Source organism: Oncorhynchus keta, chromosome 21 (assembly GCF_023373465.1).
Source record: "Oncorhynchus keta strain PuntledgeMale-10-30-2019 chromosome 21, Oket_V2, whole genome shotgun sequence".
NCBI lineage: Eukaryota > Metazoa > Chordata > Actinopteri > Salmoniformes > Salmonidae > Oncorhynchus > Oncorhynchus keta.
In genome coordinates this window covers 20,459,656-20,476,670 of record NC_068441.1, presented here as the reverse complement: position 1 = coordinate 20,476,670, position 17,015 = coordinate 20,459,656, and the positions used below count along the sequence as shown (strand labels likewise).

The 17,015-nt window shown below is 40.6% G+C and overlaps 1 protein-coding gene across 4 annotated transcripts in view; it reads left to right on the top strand.

Moving 5' to 3' along the window:
* tfeb (transcription factor EB) overlaps positions 1 to 17,015 on the top strand; it is a 107,838-nt gene that overhangs the window by 438 nt on the left and 90,385 nt on the right. The gene's annotated exons all lie outside the window — the stretch shown is intronic.

The following is a 17,015-nucleotide window of genomic DNA, read 5'->3' as shown; positions in this document are numbered from 1 at the left end:
GCTCCAGCGATCACGGACACTGCTGGATAAAAAGGCTTGGGTTTTTACCATTTTAAGTGTCTTGACAATTTTTATTCATGTTTTGCCTAATAAAAAACAATATAGGCTAGGTAATTGCGTTAATAAACAGTATAGGTTAAATAATTGTATTTGTTGGATATGAGTTTGTAGTCAGCCCATCCTTTTCCTTTGACAGCTACAAACATGTTATAAATATTTATGCTACGTTTGTGCAATTTAGTGCACTTTTTTAAATCTCTGAACTGTCAAATGCAATTTCCTACCCTGATGACTTTGCCATTTATGACCAACCTCTGGTTTCCGTGGACATATGGTTGATGACACTCTATCCAGAGCTATGCTGCTGCTATGTATAAACCGTGTTTGTGATACCCCGATACATCTCTTATATAAGGATAACTTTGCTGGAAAGCCGGGCGCTGGGGGCCAAACAGAGCCTAGCAAGCAGGCTGGTCTCACTAGACCTCACCATAGTAGGGTGTCCAATCAAACACGCATATATAGACTAATGGGTAAAGTAATGCTCCTCCTCTAAGAAAACAATGGTCCAAACCTCATGTCTCGTCATCTGTTCAAATGTTATTCGAGTTCTTACCTTTGTAGGATAGCCAAGAGTACAGCCTGGTGTCATAGACTATACGTAACATAGTAAACGCAAATACAGGAAATTCAAAATAGTCTTTTATTGAACCTTTGTTAGGTTAAATCATTTTAACCCCAGAAACAGCTGGGATTAACTTTAGAACCCAGTTCCTACATTTGAATATAAAAATAGATTTTATCAAACAAAACTATGCTACATTTTTATCTCTGGGAGCCTCAGGATGACAAAACAGATTACTGAATGTAAGTACATTATTTACCTTCAGCGGTAAATGTATCAAACCAGTTGCCGTGTACGTTTTTTTTTGTGTGCGTATTCTCCTCAAACAATAGCATCGTTTTTAGATTATCTGACAGTACCATCCTATTGTTAACCCTAAACTTAACCTAACCCTAACACCTTAACCCCTAGCCTAGCTAACGCTAGTCACCTAGCTAATGTTAGAATTAGCCACAGCAAATTGGAATGCATAGCACATCAAATGTGTTGCAAATTTGTAACACATCATACAAAACAAGTGATGTGCACCACAAAATAATACATGCATAGTAGTTTGTGTCCCAGATTTTCATTTACTACGTTACGTCTACCAGTGAATCCAGGTTTCAGGAGCGAGATGGCACTGTCAAGTCCATGCGCTACTTGGCGGTACCTGTATTTTTCCTTCGTAGCTTGTCCCCCAACTTCTTTTTAGGGTGTTTTCACATATAATCCTCTTTCAAAAGAGCTGATCTCAGTCCTCTTTAAAGTCAACTCTGGGGTAAAAAAAATAGCAAATGAACTCTGTCCTCTTTGTATTCATACTGCCTTTGAATGAGGACTCAACTCTTTTGCCATTTCACTTCAGCTATTTTGTGGTCCGAGTCCCATTTGTATTTACATTGTTATGTTTAGAAAGGAACAAATATTTTTTTCCAACATTCACAAAGTGAGAGAGCGAGAGAGAGACTCCATCATTCACCTCTCTGTAGTCCAGGGTTTGACTGCAAGAAGCCCAAACGCATATCATTATTTCACTAAAACACCATTTCAAACCTTGCTTACAATTTAACAATATTTTTTTTTATGTCCAACAATGAAAATAAAATAATGAAAAACATTACTTTTGCTCAGAAAACATGGGGGGCCAAATAAAACCACCTGCAGGCGGAAGGTTGGGGAAACCTGGTGTAGTTCATACTAGGCCTATATGCAGTATATAATAATAATAATAATAATAATAATAATAATAATAATAATAATAATAATAATAATAATAAACTGGGTGGTTTGAATGCTGATTGGCTGACAGCTGTGGTATATCAGACTCTATACACCAGGTATGATAAAGCATTTATTTTTACTGCTCTAATTACGTTGGTAACCAGATTTATAAAAGAAATAATGCCGTGGTATATTTGCCATATAACACACCCTCTATGGCCTTATTGCGTAATCATATTTTTACATGTTATAACACACAGTGGGAAACTGAGTTCTGTTGCCTGACCCTCACCATTTAAGACAATAGGGTTCAAATGTAATTTGGTTAGGCCTGGTCTATTGTCCATCTCACTAAGTCCTGACTACATACCACTGACACTTCTATTTTAGAGGAAATCTACCATTCCCACCCTGACTAGACTACTTTCACTATTGGGCGATTCCATCACATTTGCATGCAACTAGTGGCCCCCCTTTTGTAGGCCTGCTGACCAATAATAAAAAAACATGCATACATTAGGAACTCAGTCTGGGTCTCAACTTACTGTTGAGAGTTAGAATAATAGAATAAACAGACATTTCTGAACACAGAAATGAAAATGTTAAAAAGATTTGTCATTTCCATTATTAGGATTTTAGTGAGGAAAAACAATGTGATTGATGTGTCACCCTTCGTTATGGATGTTAGAGTCAGAAATAGCCATTAAATTCTTAAAGATTTGGCCTCCCAGGTGGCACAGCGCTACTCTGGGTTCGCGCCCAGGCTCTGTCGCAGCCGGCCGCGACTGGGAGGTCCGTCGTCCGGGTTAGGGAGGGCCGGTAGGGATATCCTTGTCTCATCGCGCACCAGCAACTCCTGTGGCGGGCCGGCGCAGTGCACACTAACCAAGGTTGCCAGGTGCACAGTGTTGCCTCCGACACATTGGTGCGGCTGGCTTCCGGGTTGGAGGCGCGCTGTTAAGAAGTAGTGCGGCTTGGTTGTGTTTCTGAGGAAGCATGAGTGTATGTAAACTTCTGACCCACTGGGAATGTGATGAAAGAAATAAAAGCTGAAATAAATAATTCTTCTCTTATTCTGACATTTCACAATTCCAGGTGGCGCAGTGGTCTAGGGCACCCGAGCCCGTACGGAGTTGGATAGTAACTACTAATAATTGGTTACTACGAAAAAGGGGGTGGGTAAAATAAATTCTAAACTTGTGGTCAATGACATTTTGTAAAATGCAGAAGGCACCACAAGAAAGCGTACTTTAGTACTGCATAATTACATATGGTGTACAAGACCAGGCACCCTAACATATACAGTTGAAGTCAGAAGTTTACATACACCAAATACATTTTCACAATTCCTGACATTTAATCCTAGTAAAAATACCCTGTCAGTTAGGATCACCACTTTATTTTAAGAATTTGAAATGTCAGAATAATAGAAGAATATTTATTTCAGCCTTTATTTCTTTCATCACATTCCCAGTGGGTCAGAAGTTTACATGCACTCAATCAGTATTTGGTAGCATTGCCTTTAAATTGTTAAACTTGGGTCAAACGTTTCAGGTAGCCTTCCACAAGCTTCCCACTATACGTTGGGTACATTTCTGCCCATTCCTCCTGACAGAGCTGGTGTAACTGAGTCAGGTTTGTAGGCCTCCTTGCTCGCACACACTTTTTTTCAGTTCTGCTCACAAATTGTCTATAGGATTGAGGTCAGGGCTTTGTGATGGCCACTCCATTACCTTGACTCTGTTGTCCTGAAGCCACAACTTTGGAAGTATGCTTGTGGTCATTGTCCATCTCAAAGACCCATTTGTGGCCAGGCTTTAACTTCCTCACTGTCTTGATGTTGCTTCAATATATCCACATCATTTCCTTTCCTCGTGATGCCATCTATTTTGTGAAGTGCACCAGTCCCTCCTGCAGCAAAGCACACCCACAACATGATGCTGCCACCCATGTTCCTCACGGTTGGGATGGTGTTCTTCGGCTTGCAAGCCTCCCCCTTTTTCCTCCTAACATAACGATGGTCATTATGGCCAAACGGTTATATTTTTGTTTCATCAGACCAGAGGAAATTTCACCAGAAAGTACGAGCTTTGTGCAGTTGCAAACCGTAGTTTGGCATTTTTATGGTGGTTTTGGAGCAGTGGCTTCTTCCTTGCTGAGCGGCCTGTCAGGTTATGTCGCTATAGGACTAATTTTTACTGTGGATATAGATACTTTTGTGCCTGTTTCCTCCAGTATCTTCACAAGATCCTTTGCTGCTGTTCTGGGATTGATTTGCACTTTTTACACCAAAGTACGTTCATCTCTTCCAAGATGCCAGAACGGACGTGTCTTGTCCCTCCTGTCTAGTGTAAATATAGTTTTCCCATTGTGTTTATACTTTCTGTATATATTTCGTACTATTTTAATCTCACTTTCAAACTAGAGGCATTTGAATATACTTCCTGCAACCCGATCAACCAGACTTGTGGAGGATCTACAATTTTTTTTTACTGAGAACCGTCTTAGCTGATTTCTATTAACTTTTCTACTGATGCTCATACTCAAAGAGGCATTGCTGGGTTTCAAAGCTAACCAGGAGACCTATCAGACATCAACCCAGAGCATATCATAATTTTCTGGAGTTTTCCAAGCTTTTAAAGGCACAGTCAAGCTCTGAACCTTTACACCGGATTGTGAAATACTTTCTCTGTAAACAATGGCTTGGAAAAATTACTCTGTCCCAAAACAAGTAGTTGTCCTAACCTAACTTGCCAAAACTATAGTTTGTTAACAAGAAATACCTATAATATATCTCTCATTACATTACTACCGTTCAACAGTTTGGGGTCACTTAGACATTTCCTTGTTTTTGAGAGAATCTCATTTTTTTTTTGTCCGTTAAAATACATCGACTTGATCAGTAATACAGTGGAGACATCGTTAATGTTGTAAATGACTATTGTAGCTGGAAATGGCAGCTTTTTAATGGAAGATCTACATAGGCGTATAGAGGTCCATTATCAGCAACCATCACTCCTGTGTTCCAGTGGCACGTTGTGTTCGCTAATCCAAGTTTATCATTTTAAAAGGCTAATTGATCGTTAGGAAACCATTTTGCAATTATGTTAGCACAGCTGAAAACTGTTGTGATTTTAAAGAAGCAATAAAACTGGCCTTCTTTAGACTAGTTGAGTATCTGGAGCATCACCATTTGTGGGTTCGATTATAGTCTCAAAATGGCCAGAAACAAAGACCTGAAACTCGTTAGTCTATTCTTGTTTTGAGAAATGAAGGCTATTCCATGTGAGAAATGACCAAGAAACTCTAGATCTGGTACAACGCGGTGTACCAGGGAGTGGTACACAGAGGAAAATAAAAATCTTTGAAATTGTTGCCTTTTTTATATTGTTCTCTCTCTCAAGGATAATTATGAACGTGGTTTAATTTGTAAATGACTAACTTGATTTGTGTTCAGGTTGACTTCTACACAGAATCGCCCTATTAGACATTTCTGAGAAATAGCCTGTCAGTGTATGACCTCAAAGCAACCTTTTCACATGTATTCATGAGCTTCATATGGGCAATGCTCAATGTCAGAAGGAGTTCCACAACTAAAGTTCCAAGCATATGGACTTTGTTTGTAAACAATGTATGTAGATGTTAAATTGTTCTGACTCTTAACTACAGTAAATTATGTATTTGTATATCAAATATGAATTTTTACAGGTCAACAGCAGAAATATTAGTCTTCTGGCCTGTTCAGTGAATTGTGATATGGAGAACATACAGTAGAATAGACCCATATTGTCTGTAGCACAACAGGTAAGCACTATTTGAGGAATGTGGATGGATGGGCCGTTGTAAAAAATAAAATGGTGGGATGTCTGTCTGCAACCCCTCCACTCCCTGTACTTCTATACAGGTTGTGGTATCATCGTACCATCGTTCTCTCATCCTCAGCTTTACAATATTACCGGCTTATTACACAAGGGGGCGCCAGAGAAATGCAAAAAAGACCATTGGTTGTCGCTTGCCACAAAGCTTACAAAATTAGCACAAGTAACAGTGAATTTCCATGGAGGCTGCTAGCTAAATATGCTAACGATTGCACATGAAAATAAATGAATTGCAAAGACCGGTAATCTAGCTCATAAAGTTATACATAGGTAGGAGCTACCGAATGTCATTTCTGGTGAGCTTGGACATTACCAGTTAATGTGATCATGGTGTAAATGAACAAAGTTTTAATGTATTCGTGTCTGAAGGAAGAACAGTACTGGCTCTGGGAGCAGCATGTTTACATGTGGATTCTAGTCGCTACGGCTCTGGGAAAAGATTGGGGAGGATCAGAATGGAGAGGGGGGAACACAAGGAAATCAAAAGATGTCAGTGGCAGCTGTATAGAACTCAACCAAAGGACTTGGACTGAACAAACACGGCAGAAAGCTAGTTACATATATTGCAGCTTAAGGATTACATTTGCTGGTAGAACCTCTTGTAGGAGCATTGTTAAATCTCAGAGCTGGTTCCCAAAACCATAGTTATTAACATTGCACTTAAATTATGAGCATTTAACGCTTGCCTAAGGTCACTCGTAGAACATCTAAGTGCTTGGTTAGATACATTTTTGCCCTCCCACGTCGTTTTCTAGTCTACTCAGATATCTGCTAAACACGGAATCACATGGTTTATCCATCGTTGTGACCGCCGCTAACTTCAGAACAAAGTTGACTACAATTGATACAAGCAACGTATAAAAAGTGAGATGACTTCATTAAAATATAAACTGTAGGCTATGTCAATCATATTGAAATACATTTAGTATTCAACAGAGTTGTATTTTGCTACAGACTTCAGTCTATAATTTGTCTCTATATATTTCAAGATGTGTTGCCTAGAGTGCACAATGATTTTTGTTGTTTTATTGGGTAAGCATTAGAATAAGAATAACCTCAATATTTGCAGATGTAGGTGGTAATATCTCTCTAGCCGCTGATGCGTCGTGTAGGAGCTGATCTGTCATCAGCATTGTGAAATAATGTTAAGGTAATATGGAGAAGAAAGCAGATCCAAGAGCAGCACTCCCTTTCTTTCCATCCTATCAGTATCGACGCATGCTCCAATGACTCACTGTGCGACCGTTTTCTCTGCGTGGTGTTTTGGGAAACTTATGTTTCATCTTCAGCCGTTGTAGGAAAGATGCATCGTTAAAACACTCATAAGCCTAGTTCCATCGCTATCTGGGAACCAGACCATTCACAGCTACAGTGCATTCGGAAAGTATTCAGACCCCTTGACTTTTTAAATATTTTAGTACGTTACAGCCTTATTCTAAAATGGATTAAATTAGTTTTCTTCCCTCACCAATCTACACATGTAGAAAAGTGTATGAATAAATAAATGAAATCACATTTTAAACAAGGATTTAGACCCTTTACTCAGCACTTTGAAGCACGTCTGGTTGCGATTACAGCCTCTCATCTTCTTGGGTATGACGCTACAAGCTTGGCACACCTGCATTTGGGGAGTTTCTCCCACTTTTCTCTGCACATCCTCTTGTTCGATCGGTTTCAAGTCCGGGTCCGGGCTGGGCCACTCAAGGACATTCTGAGACTTGTCCCGAAGCCACGCCTGTGTTGTCTTGGCTGTATGCTAGGGTCGTTGTCCTGTTGGAAGGTGAACCTTTGCCCCAGACTGAGGTCCTGAGTGCTCTGGAGCAGGTTTTCATCAAGGACCTCTACTTTGCTCTGTTCATCTTTCCCTCGATCCTGAATACTTCCCATCCCTGCCGCTGAAAAACATCCCCACAGCATGCCTCCGCCATACTTCATCTTAGGGTTGGTGCAAGGTTTCCTCCAGACATGATGCTTGGCATTCAGGCCAAAGAGTTCAATATTGCTTTCATCAGACCAGAGAATCCAAGGAAGCAGCTGCTCTTCCTGTGGTCCAGCAAAATTAATGCAGTTTGAAAATATTGTAATGTTTTTTAAAAAATTGTACAGACTTTGTGCCCTCTGGCCCCTACTCCACCACTACTATGTATATGTATATGTAGATGTGTATATATGTGTATATATATATGTATGTATATATGTGTGTATATGTATATATATGTGTGTGTGTGTGTATATATATATATGTGTGTGTGTGTATATATATATATATAGATGTGTGTGTATATCTATCTATATATATATATATATAGATAGATAGATGTACATAATCCATGTGTGTAAGCATGTGTCTGTGCCTATGTTTGTTGCTTCACAGTCCCCACTCTTCCATAAGGTGTTTTTTAATATTTTTAAAATCAAATTTTAATGCTTGCATGAGGTAAGTACCTGAGGTAAGTTAAGTACGGTCCATAAAAACACTGAACCACTGCTACTCTAACTTCTGCGACGCATACAAGGCCCTCCCCAGCCCTCCTTTTGGCAAATCCGACCACGACTCCCATCTTGCTCATACTGTCCGATAGGCAGAAACTCGATCAGGATGTACCGATGACTAGAACCATTCAACGCTGGTCTGACCAATCGGAATCCACGCTTCAAGATGGTTTTGATCACGTGGACTGGAAGATGTTCTTGGGAAGCCTCAGACAATGACAACCATTTATAAGCTGACTCGTGAGTGAGTTTATTAGGAAGTGCATTGGAGATGTTGTACCCAACCAGAAACTATAAAAAACTACCCCAACCAGAAACTGTGGATAGAAGGCGGCATTTGTGCAAAACTGAAAGCGCATTCAACCATGGAAAGAGGTCGGAATATGGCTGAATATAAACAGTGTAGTTATTCCCTCTGCTAGGCAATCAAACAAGCAATGTCAGTATAGGGACAAAATGGAGACTCAATGTAATGGCTCGAGACGTATGTGGCAGGGTCTACAGGCAATTACAGACTACAAAAAGAACCAGACACGTCATGGACACTGACGTCTTGCTTCCAGACAAGCTAAACCCCTTTGCCTGCTTTGAGGATAACAACCACTGACGCGACCCGCTACCAAGACATTTAAATGTGTTAACCCTCGCAAGGCTGCTGGCCCAGACAGCATCCCGAGCTGCGTCCTCGGTGCATGAGCAGACCAGCTGGCTGGTGTGTATACGGACATATTCATTCGCTCCCTATCCCAGTCTGCTGTCCCCACATGCTTCAAGATGGCCACCATTGTTCCTGTACTAAAGAAGGCATAGATACCTGAACTAAATAACTAAATGACTATCACCCCGTAGCACTCACTTCTGTCATCATGAAGTGCTTTGAGAGACTAGTCAAGGATCATATCACCGCCACCAACTTGAGTTTGCATACTGCCCCAACAGGTCCACAGACAATGCAATCGCCATCACACTGCACACGGCCCTATCCCATCTGGACAAGAGGAATGCCTATGTAAGAATGCTGTTCATTGACTACAGCTCAGCATTCAACACCATAGTACCCTCCAAGCTCATCATTAAGCTTAAGGCTCTGGGTCTCAACCCTGCCCTGTGCAATTGGGTCCTGGCCTTTCTGACGGGCCGCCCCCAGGTGGTGAAGGTAGAAAATAACATCCACTTCGCTGATCCTCAACACTGGGGCCCCACAAGGGTGCGTGCTCAGTCCCCTCCTGTATTCCCTGTTCACCCATGACTGCGTGGCCATGCACGCAGTCAAGTTTGCGGACTACACAATAGTAGTGGGCTTGATTACCATCAACAACGAGACTGGGGGAGCTCCCCCCTATCCACATCGACGGGACAGCAGTGGAGAAGGTGGAAAGCTTCAAGTTCCTCGGCGTACACATCACGGACAAACTGAATTGGTCCACCCAAACAGACAGCGTGGTGAAGAAGGCGCAACAGTGCCTCTTCAACCTCAGGAGGCTTGACTTGTCACCTAAATCCTTCACAGATGCACAATTGAGAGCATCCTGTCAGGCTGTATCACCGCCTGCTACGGCACCTGCTCGGTCCACAACTGCAAGGCTCTCCAAAGGGTAGCGCGGTCTGCACAACGCATCATCAGGGGCAAACTACCTGCCCTCCAGGACACCTACAGCACCTGATGTCACAGGAAGGTCAAAAAGATCATCAAGGACAACAACCACCCGAGCCACAGCCTGTTCACTCTGCTACCATCCAGAAGGCGAGGTCAGTACAGGTGCATCAAAGCTGGGACAGAGAGACTGAAAAACGGCTTCTCTCTAGTCCATCAGACTGCTAAACAACCAACACTAACACAGAGATGCTGCTTGCAACAAAGACCCAAATCACTGGCCACTTTAGTGATACCTTTTTTTATTAAATCAATTTATTAGTCACTTTAATGCCAATAATGTTTACATATCCTACATTACTCATCTCATATGTATATATTGTATTTCATACCATCTATTGCATCTTGCCTATGCCGCATGGCCATCGCTCATCCGTGTGTATGTATGTATGTATATGTGTTATATATATTCCATCCCTTTACGTGTGTGTAGATAGTTGTTGTGAATTTTTTAGATATTACGGCACTGTTGGAACTAGAAACACAAGCATTTCACTACAAGCGCATTAACATCTGCTAACCATGTGTACGTGACAAATAAAATTTCATGAGGAATGGAGTTTCATGTAGTCATGGCTCTATTTAGTACTGTGCGCCTTCCGTAGTCTGTTCTGGACTTGGCAACTGTTAAGTCCTTTTTTGTGGCACCTGACCACATGACTGAACAGTAGTCCAGGTACGACAAATCTAGGGCCTGCAGGACCTGCCTTGTTGACAGTGCTGTTAACTTCTTATGGTATAGGGGACGCTTGCATCCCACTCTGCCAAAAGCCATGGTAAATGCAGCACGGCAAATTCAAATAAATTATATAAAAATCAAACTTTCATTAAATCACACATGTAAGATACTAAATTAAAGCTACACTCGTTGTGAATCCAGCCAATACATCAGATTTTAAAAAGGCTTTTCGGAGGAAGCATAAGAAGCTATTATCTGATGATAGCACAACAGTAAACAGAGGGCGCATATTTCAACCCTGCAGGCGCTACACAAAACGCAGAAATAATATATTAAACATGCCTTACCTTTGACGAGCTTCTTTTGTTGGCACTCCAATATGTCCCATAAACATCACAACAGTTCGATTAATTCCGTTCATATATATCCAAAATGTCCAATTATTTGGCGTATTTGATCCAGAAAAAAACAGCTTCCAAATTGCGCAACGTCACTACAAAATATTTCAAAAGTAGCCTGTAAACTTTGCCAAAACATTTCAAACTACTTTTGTAATACAATTTTAGGTATTTTTAAATGTTAATAATCGATCAAATTGAAGACTGGTCTTTGTTCAATACAGGAAGACGACAAACCAACGCTACCTTTAAAGTCTTGCGCAACTCTCAATAGTGTTAAGCAGTTCCTAGATGGCCGTACTTCATTGCACAAAGGAATAACCTCAACCAAATTCCAAAGACTGACATCCAGTGGAAGCGGTAGGAACTGAAGACAAGTTCCTAAAATACCGTTTCCCAATGAGAACTCACTGAACAGACAAACTTAAAAAATAAAAATAAAATTCTGAACGGTTAGTCCTCGGGTTTTTGCCTGCTACATAAGTTCTGTTATACTCAGACATGATTCAAACAGTTTTAGAAACTTCAGTGTTTTCTATCCAAATCTAATAATAATATCCACATCTTATATTCTTGGCATGAGTATCAGGAAGTTGAAATTGGGCACGCTATTTATCCAAAAGTGAAAATGCTGACCCCTATACCTTAGGAAGTTAAGAAAATTAAAAATTGGTTCAGAACGGCTAGCCCTTGGATGTACACAGAGAGCTAATATTAATAATATGCATGTCAATCTCTCCTGGCTCAAAGTGGAGGAGAGATTAACTTCATCACTGCTTCTTTTATAACAGGTATTGACATGTTGAATGCACCAAGCTTTCAGTTTGAACCTCTGGCGCACAGCTCGTACACTCATGCATACCCTACAAGACATGTCACAAGAGGTCTCTTAAGAAGGTAGCAACTAGGGTCTGTAGGACCTGCCTTGTTGACCGTGCTGTTAAGAAGGTAGAGTAGCTCCTTATCATGGATCAATATGTTTTGACCATGACAGTTTACAATCCAGGATAACTCCAAGCAGTTTAGTCACCTCAACTTCCACATTTTATTTCAAGATTTAGTTGAGGTTTAGTGTTTTAGTGAATAATTTGTCCCAAATGCAATGCTTTCACATCTTGAAATATTTAGGACTAACTTATTCCATGTCACCCACTCTGAAACTGAAACTCTCTGTGTTGCAGTCAATTCAGTCGCTGTAGTAGATGACATGTATAGGGTTGAGTCATCCACATGCAGTGGGGCAAAAAGTATTGTCAGTCACCAATTGTGCAAGTTCTCCCACTTAAAAAGATGAGAGGCCTGTAATTTTCATCATAGGTACAGACTTTTTTTTTTTTTAATCCAGAAAATCACATTGTAGGATTTTTAATGAATTTATTAGCAAATTATGGTGTAAAATAAGTATTTGGTCACCTACAAACAAGCAAGATGTATTGCTCTCACAGACCTGTAACTTCTTCTTTAAGAGGCTCCTCTGTCCTCCACTCGTTACCTGTATTAATGGCACCTGTTTGAACTTGTTATCAGTATAAAAGACACCTGTCCACAACCTGAAACAGTCACACTCAACTCTACTATGGCCAAGACCAAAGAGCTGTCAAATTGTAGACCTGCACCAGGCTGGGAAGACTGAATTTGCAATAGGTAAGCAGCTTGGTTTTGAAGAAATCAACTGTGGGAGCAATTATTAGGAAATGGAAGACATACAAGACCACTGATAATCTCACTCGATCTGGTTAGAGCAATGGGCCAGTAACCGAAAGGTTGCTAGATCAAATCCCTGGGCTGACAAGGTAAAAATCTGTTGTTCTGCCCCCGAACAAGATACTGTTCCTAGGCTGTTGTAATTAAGAATTTGTTCTTAAGACTTGCCTAGTTAAATAAAATATTATGAGTACAGCGACTGCAATTAGAAGGTATAATGTTAATGTTTCTACTTAGCTTCGGCTGGTGGAGGTCTTTATAGAACAATGTCCGGGGTGGAACATTTTTAAATATAGAACGGTAATTAAAAAGTAAAAACCGTGAAGTTGGCAGGTAGCTAAGTAACGTTAGCAACAGTAGACAGTGGTTTCGTTCCATTACGAGTTGAACCATGTCAAGGTTAATTCCATTCTCTTGACGAGACTCAAAGCTAGCTTGTGTGTGTCAGTGGAGTGCATGACTTTGTCTGTGCCATAGGTCATGAATTAGGAAAATCAATATTGCTAATGACATGAGGAGACATTATTATTATCATTATTGCTAGCCCTTTCTTTGTAATATTGGAATTAAGATATTGAATTACTGTCTGATCGTACATCCTTAATATGATTTAGTTATAAAACCATTGAGTTAAATCTGTCCACACAGCCACTTACCTGCTGACATAGGGACCAGGCAGTTGTTTGTGTGTGTCCCTACATTCAGTTTGTGTAGTTGGTGCCAGTGCTCTACTTAGTCAGTTTCTCTAGTTTGGGCCTTTTTCTCTTAACGTGCAACCTGATCTGGTTTCCCCCTTTCTCTCTCTCTCGCGCCCTCTCTCTCAAAACAAAATGCAGCTGCAGTACACCAACTACCCCTGGAAGATTAAGTTCACCGTAGGTTATAGGTTATTGGGGACATTGTTTGATCAACTAGAATAGACAATGTTAACTGATGCACGGTTAGATTTCTCATCATTTCAACATAGCCTATCACTAGAAATATCAGTTGTGCATGTTTACTGTTAACAGCTTCCATTTCCTTAAAGGGGTGTGTCAGTCAGACTACCAGACGGGCTTGTTCCAGTGCTCATGTTATGGCTGTATCCTGTGTGTTTTTCTCTATTTTCAGGCTACTTGGACTAGTGTCTACATGGAAGTGGTGGTGACAGGGTTAATTTACTACAGGTAAACACAGGCATCTAGAGATTGGGTCAGTGGTGCCTGTAATCAGATGAGAAAGCAGCCGGTTGTGTGTGTACACGCCCTGCCCTGGTTCCTAGAAGTCTGGTATGGGCAATTCCACAGTAAGGGACTTATGCTTTGACTCAGTTTCACTTTAAAGTGGATACCAAACAATTGTATTTTTTTTCAAATTTTAACAAACATTGCAACTCTATAAACAAGGACTACTTTGAAACATTTACACAGAAAATGGCACAAAAACACATTTGCTGGAAGAATTGTGCTGATGCAAATTTGCTAACGGAATTAAAATCTATTTTTTTATGTGACCACGGTTTCCAGAAAGCTGTTAAAAATGGGAGCAGATACTGCATTTAAGATTCAAAAGATGTCTGCAGAAAGAATGGGTTATCAGCTATGACATTACAGAGTTTGAAATGATTATCTTTTGGTTATTGAACTATAGTAGGTCAAGTGGATTTACATTCAGTAATGGAATTACACTAATGGTATTGCATCATGGATCCCTGATCTGTACTATACAGAAATGCACAATTATGGATTTCATATTTTCTTCTTGGTGATGTATCCTGACTAGGTACACAATGGTATAAATATGCAATATGCTTATTTTGCATATTTGGGTATTATTCTACACACTGGCTATTAACACTGGTTGGTCCGGAACAGACCAAATCTGAACCAATCGTAGAAGTCTGTTTCACAAGTTTGGATGTCACTATACAGCACAGTATGGTAAAGTAGATATTTTCAGAATAGACACATTCTCTTTACTGTGCTGTACTTTTCTTTACTGTTCTGTACTGTCCAAACTTGTGAAACACAAGTATTTCTCTACACTCGCGTTATCTGCTAACCATGGTTATGTGACCAATAACATTTGATTTGACATGGATGTCTATTTGGTTCAGATTTGGTCTGGCCAGGGTGGTTTTCCGGTGCTCAGTGGGTGAGGATGCTGGTTACAGTAAATGGAAAGCGGGTAGGTGTCCCTTCTCCAGTATCTTACTGACATTTCACTAGAGAGCGGGGTCATCCAGACTGTTTTCAGTCTTGCTTTGACCACAGGAAGAGAAAGAAAACAGTTATAAGCTGAACATAACGATATGCCAGTTGAAAGGAGGACAGTAGCAGGTGATCCAACTGCAGTTTGACTACTATAATTTCCAGTAATTGCAGTAATTCTATTACAGATTTGAGTTTCAATCACTTCAAGTTTGTTTAAAGCTTATGAATAATTATCAGTAAAAACACTAATTGGTCGGTGTACCACTACTTGTTAATTATGTGAACGTTCATGAATCCTTCAGCATGAGGGAGAGCGATTTAGAAAGTATCTTAAAGATGATACAGTAGGTGGGTTTTTCATAAAGGAATTACAAAGCGCAAGGCAATATTTCTTAATCTTAGTTTGCGAAATAGTTTACCCTCTTAAGCGTTTTATTAGTTGGCAGGGGTCTTCAAAATGATTATGCTGTGATTTATTTCCATTACCGTATGACCTTTCTTTGGTAGATGTTCACGAAGATCTGTTTTCCTTCTGACCAGAAGTCAAAGCCTTTGTTTTTTTCCTAATTGTTAGGATGGAAAATGTATATATGGGGACATGAATAGCTATGTTCGCCAAATGATGCCACGTACAGAGAGAAGTACAAATTAACAGGGGACATGAATAGCTATGTTCGCCAAATGATGCCACGTACAGAGAGAAGTACAGTAATGAGCTAGCATGTACAGGATTCACAAATCAACTGATAAAAAGTTAATAAATGAATGAAATGCATAAATATCACCAATATACTGGTAGAGGACTAATATCAACAATCTACTGGTAGAGGGCTATAATATCACTGTCAGTGACGATGTACACTCAATATCTGTGTTTAACCATAGACTTGATTATGATTTTCATGGGACAATTTTTTCAGTAACCTTCCTCTTCCACATAGACACATTAATAAGGGAAGAGTTAAGGGGGGCAGGGGATGTTTGAGGGGGAATGCAGAAGAAGGAAGTGTGCGTCATTAAAGGGGCACTTACAACAACATAAGGAATGTACACTATCTGGCATGGGAACAATGCAGATTTTGTGTAGTTATACAACGTCAAATTCAGCACTTGTTACATATAAATGCTTTCATTTAAAAAAAGACTCTTAGCTTTCATTTGACACCCAATTTGACATGTTCCTATAAACTTCATGTTGGTGCTCATGGGTCCCTTTTTAGATGGAAATGCCCTTATTTGAAAGCTTCAGTGGGTGCTCTGTGCTGCCTGAGGTGTTTTTACTAGAATGCATACTTGGCTGACTCTTCAGTAACACGTGAGGTCTGTGATATGGAGTCACGATATGGGAAATTATGTTGACCTTCAATGATTTGCTTCCGAAGTCATGAGTAGTTTCAAATTGAACAATTGTGTAAAAATATTTCCTCTTGGCCTCCCGAATGGCACAGTGGTCTAAGGCACTGCATCGCAGGCTCTGTCACAGCTGGCCCTGACCGGCCCTGGTCGGGAGACCCATGGGGCAGCGCACAATTGGCCCAGCGTCGTCCAGGTTAGGGGAGGTTTTGGCCGGCAGGGGATGTCCTTGTCCCATCGTGCACCAGCGACTCCACTGCGCACGGCCCACCACAGCACGCTGACACGGTCGCCAGGTGCACTGTTTCCTCTGACACCTTGGTGCGGCTGGCTTCCGGGTCAAGTGGGCATTGTGTCAAGTAGCAGTGTGGTTCGGAGGATGCACGGCTCTCGACCTTCGTCTCTACAGAGTCCGTACGGGAGTTGCAGTGATGAGACAAGACTGTAACTACCAATTGGATCCCACAAAGTTAGGGAAGAAAAATGGGTAAAAAAAGAAATAGAAAAGTAGAAAAAAATAGATTTTCTCTTATGACAACACGTTCTGCCAATAACTGCCATGTTCTCATCTATACTTTGAAAAACAAAAACACCAGGGTTAAACTGACAGACTGATCTACCAGGATGATGAAATGAGATTGGGTGGGTGTTTTAAAAAACAAACACATTTGAAGCATGTGTGACACTGCTTCCTCTTAGCCCCACCCTCAGGGTCCCACTTCCTCTTTCTGAGTCTGATAGACCACAACCAAACTCTTCGCTTAGTAGTAGTCAGTTCTGGAACCTGGAGTTTTTCCTGAGCACATGACCCTGAAACATTTTAGGTCCTCATTATA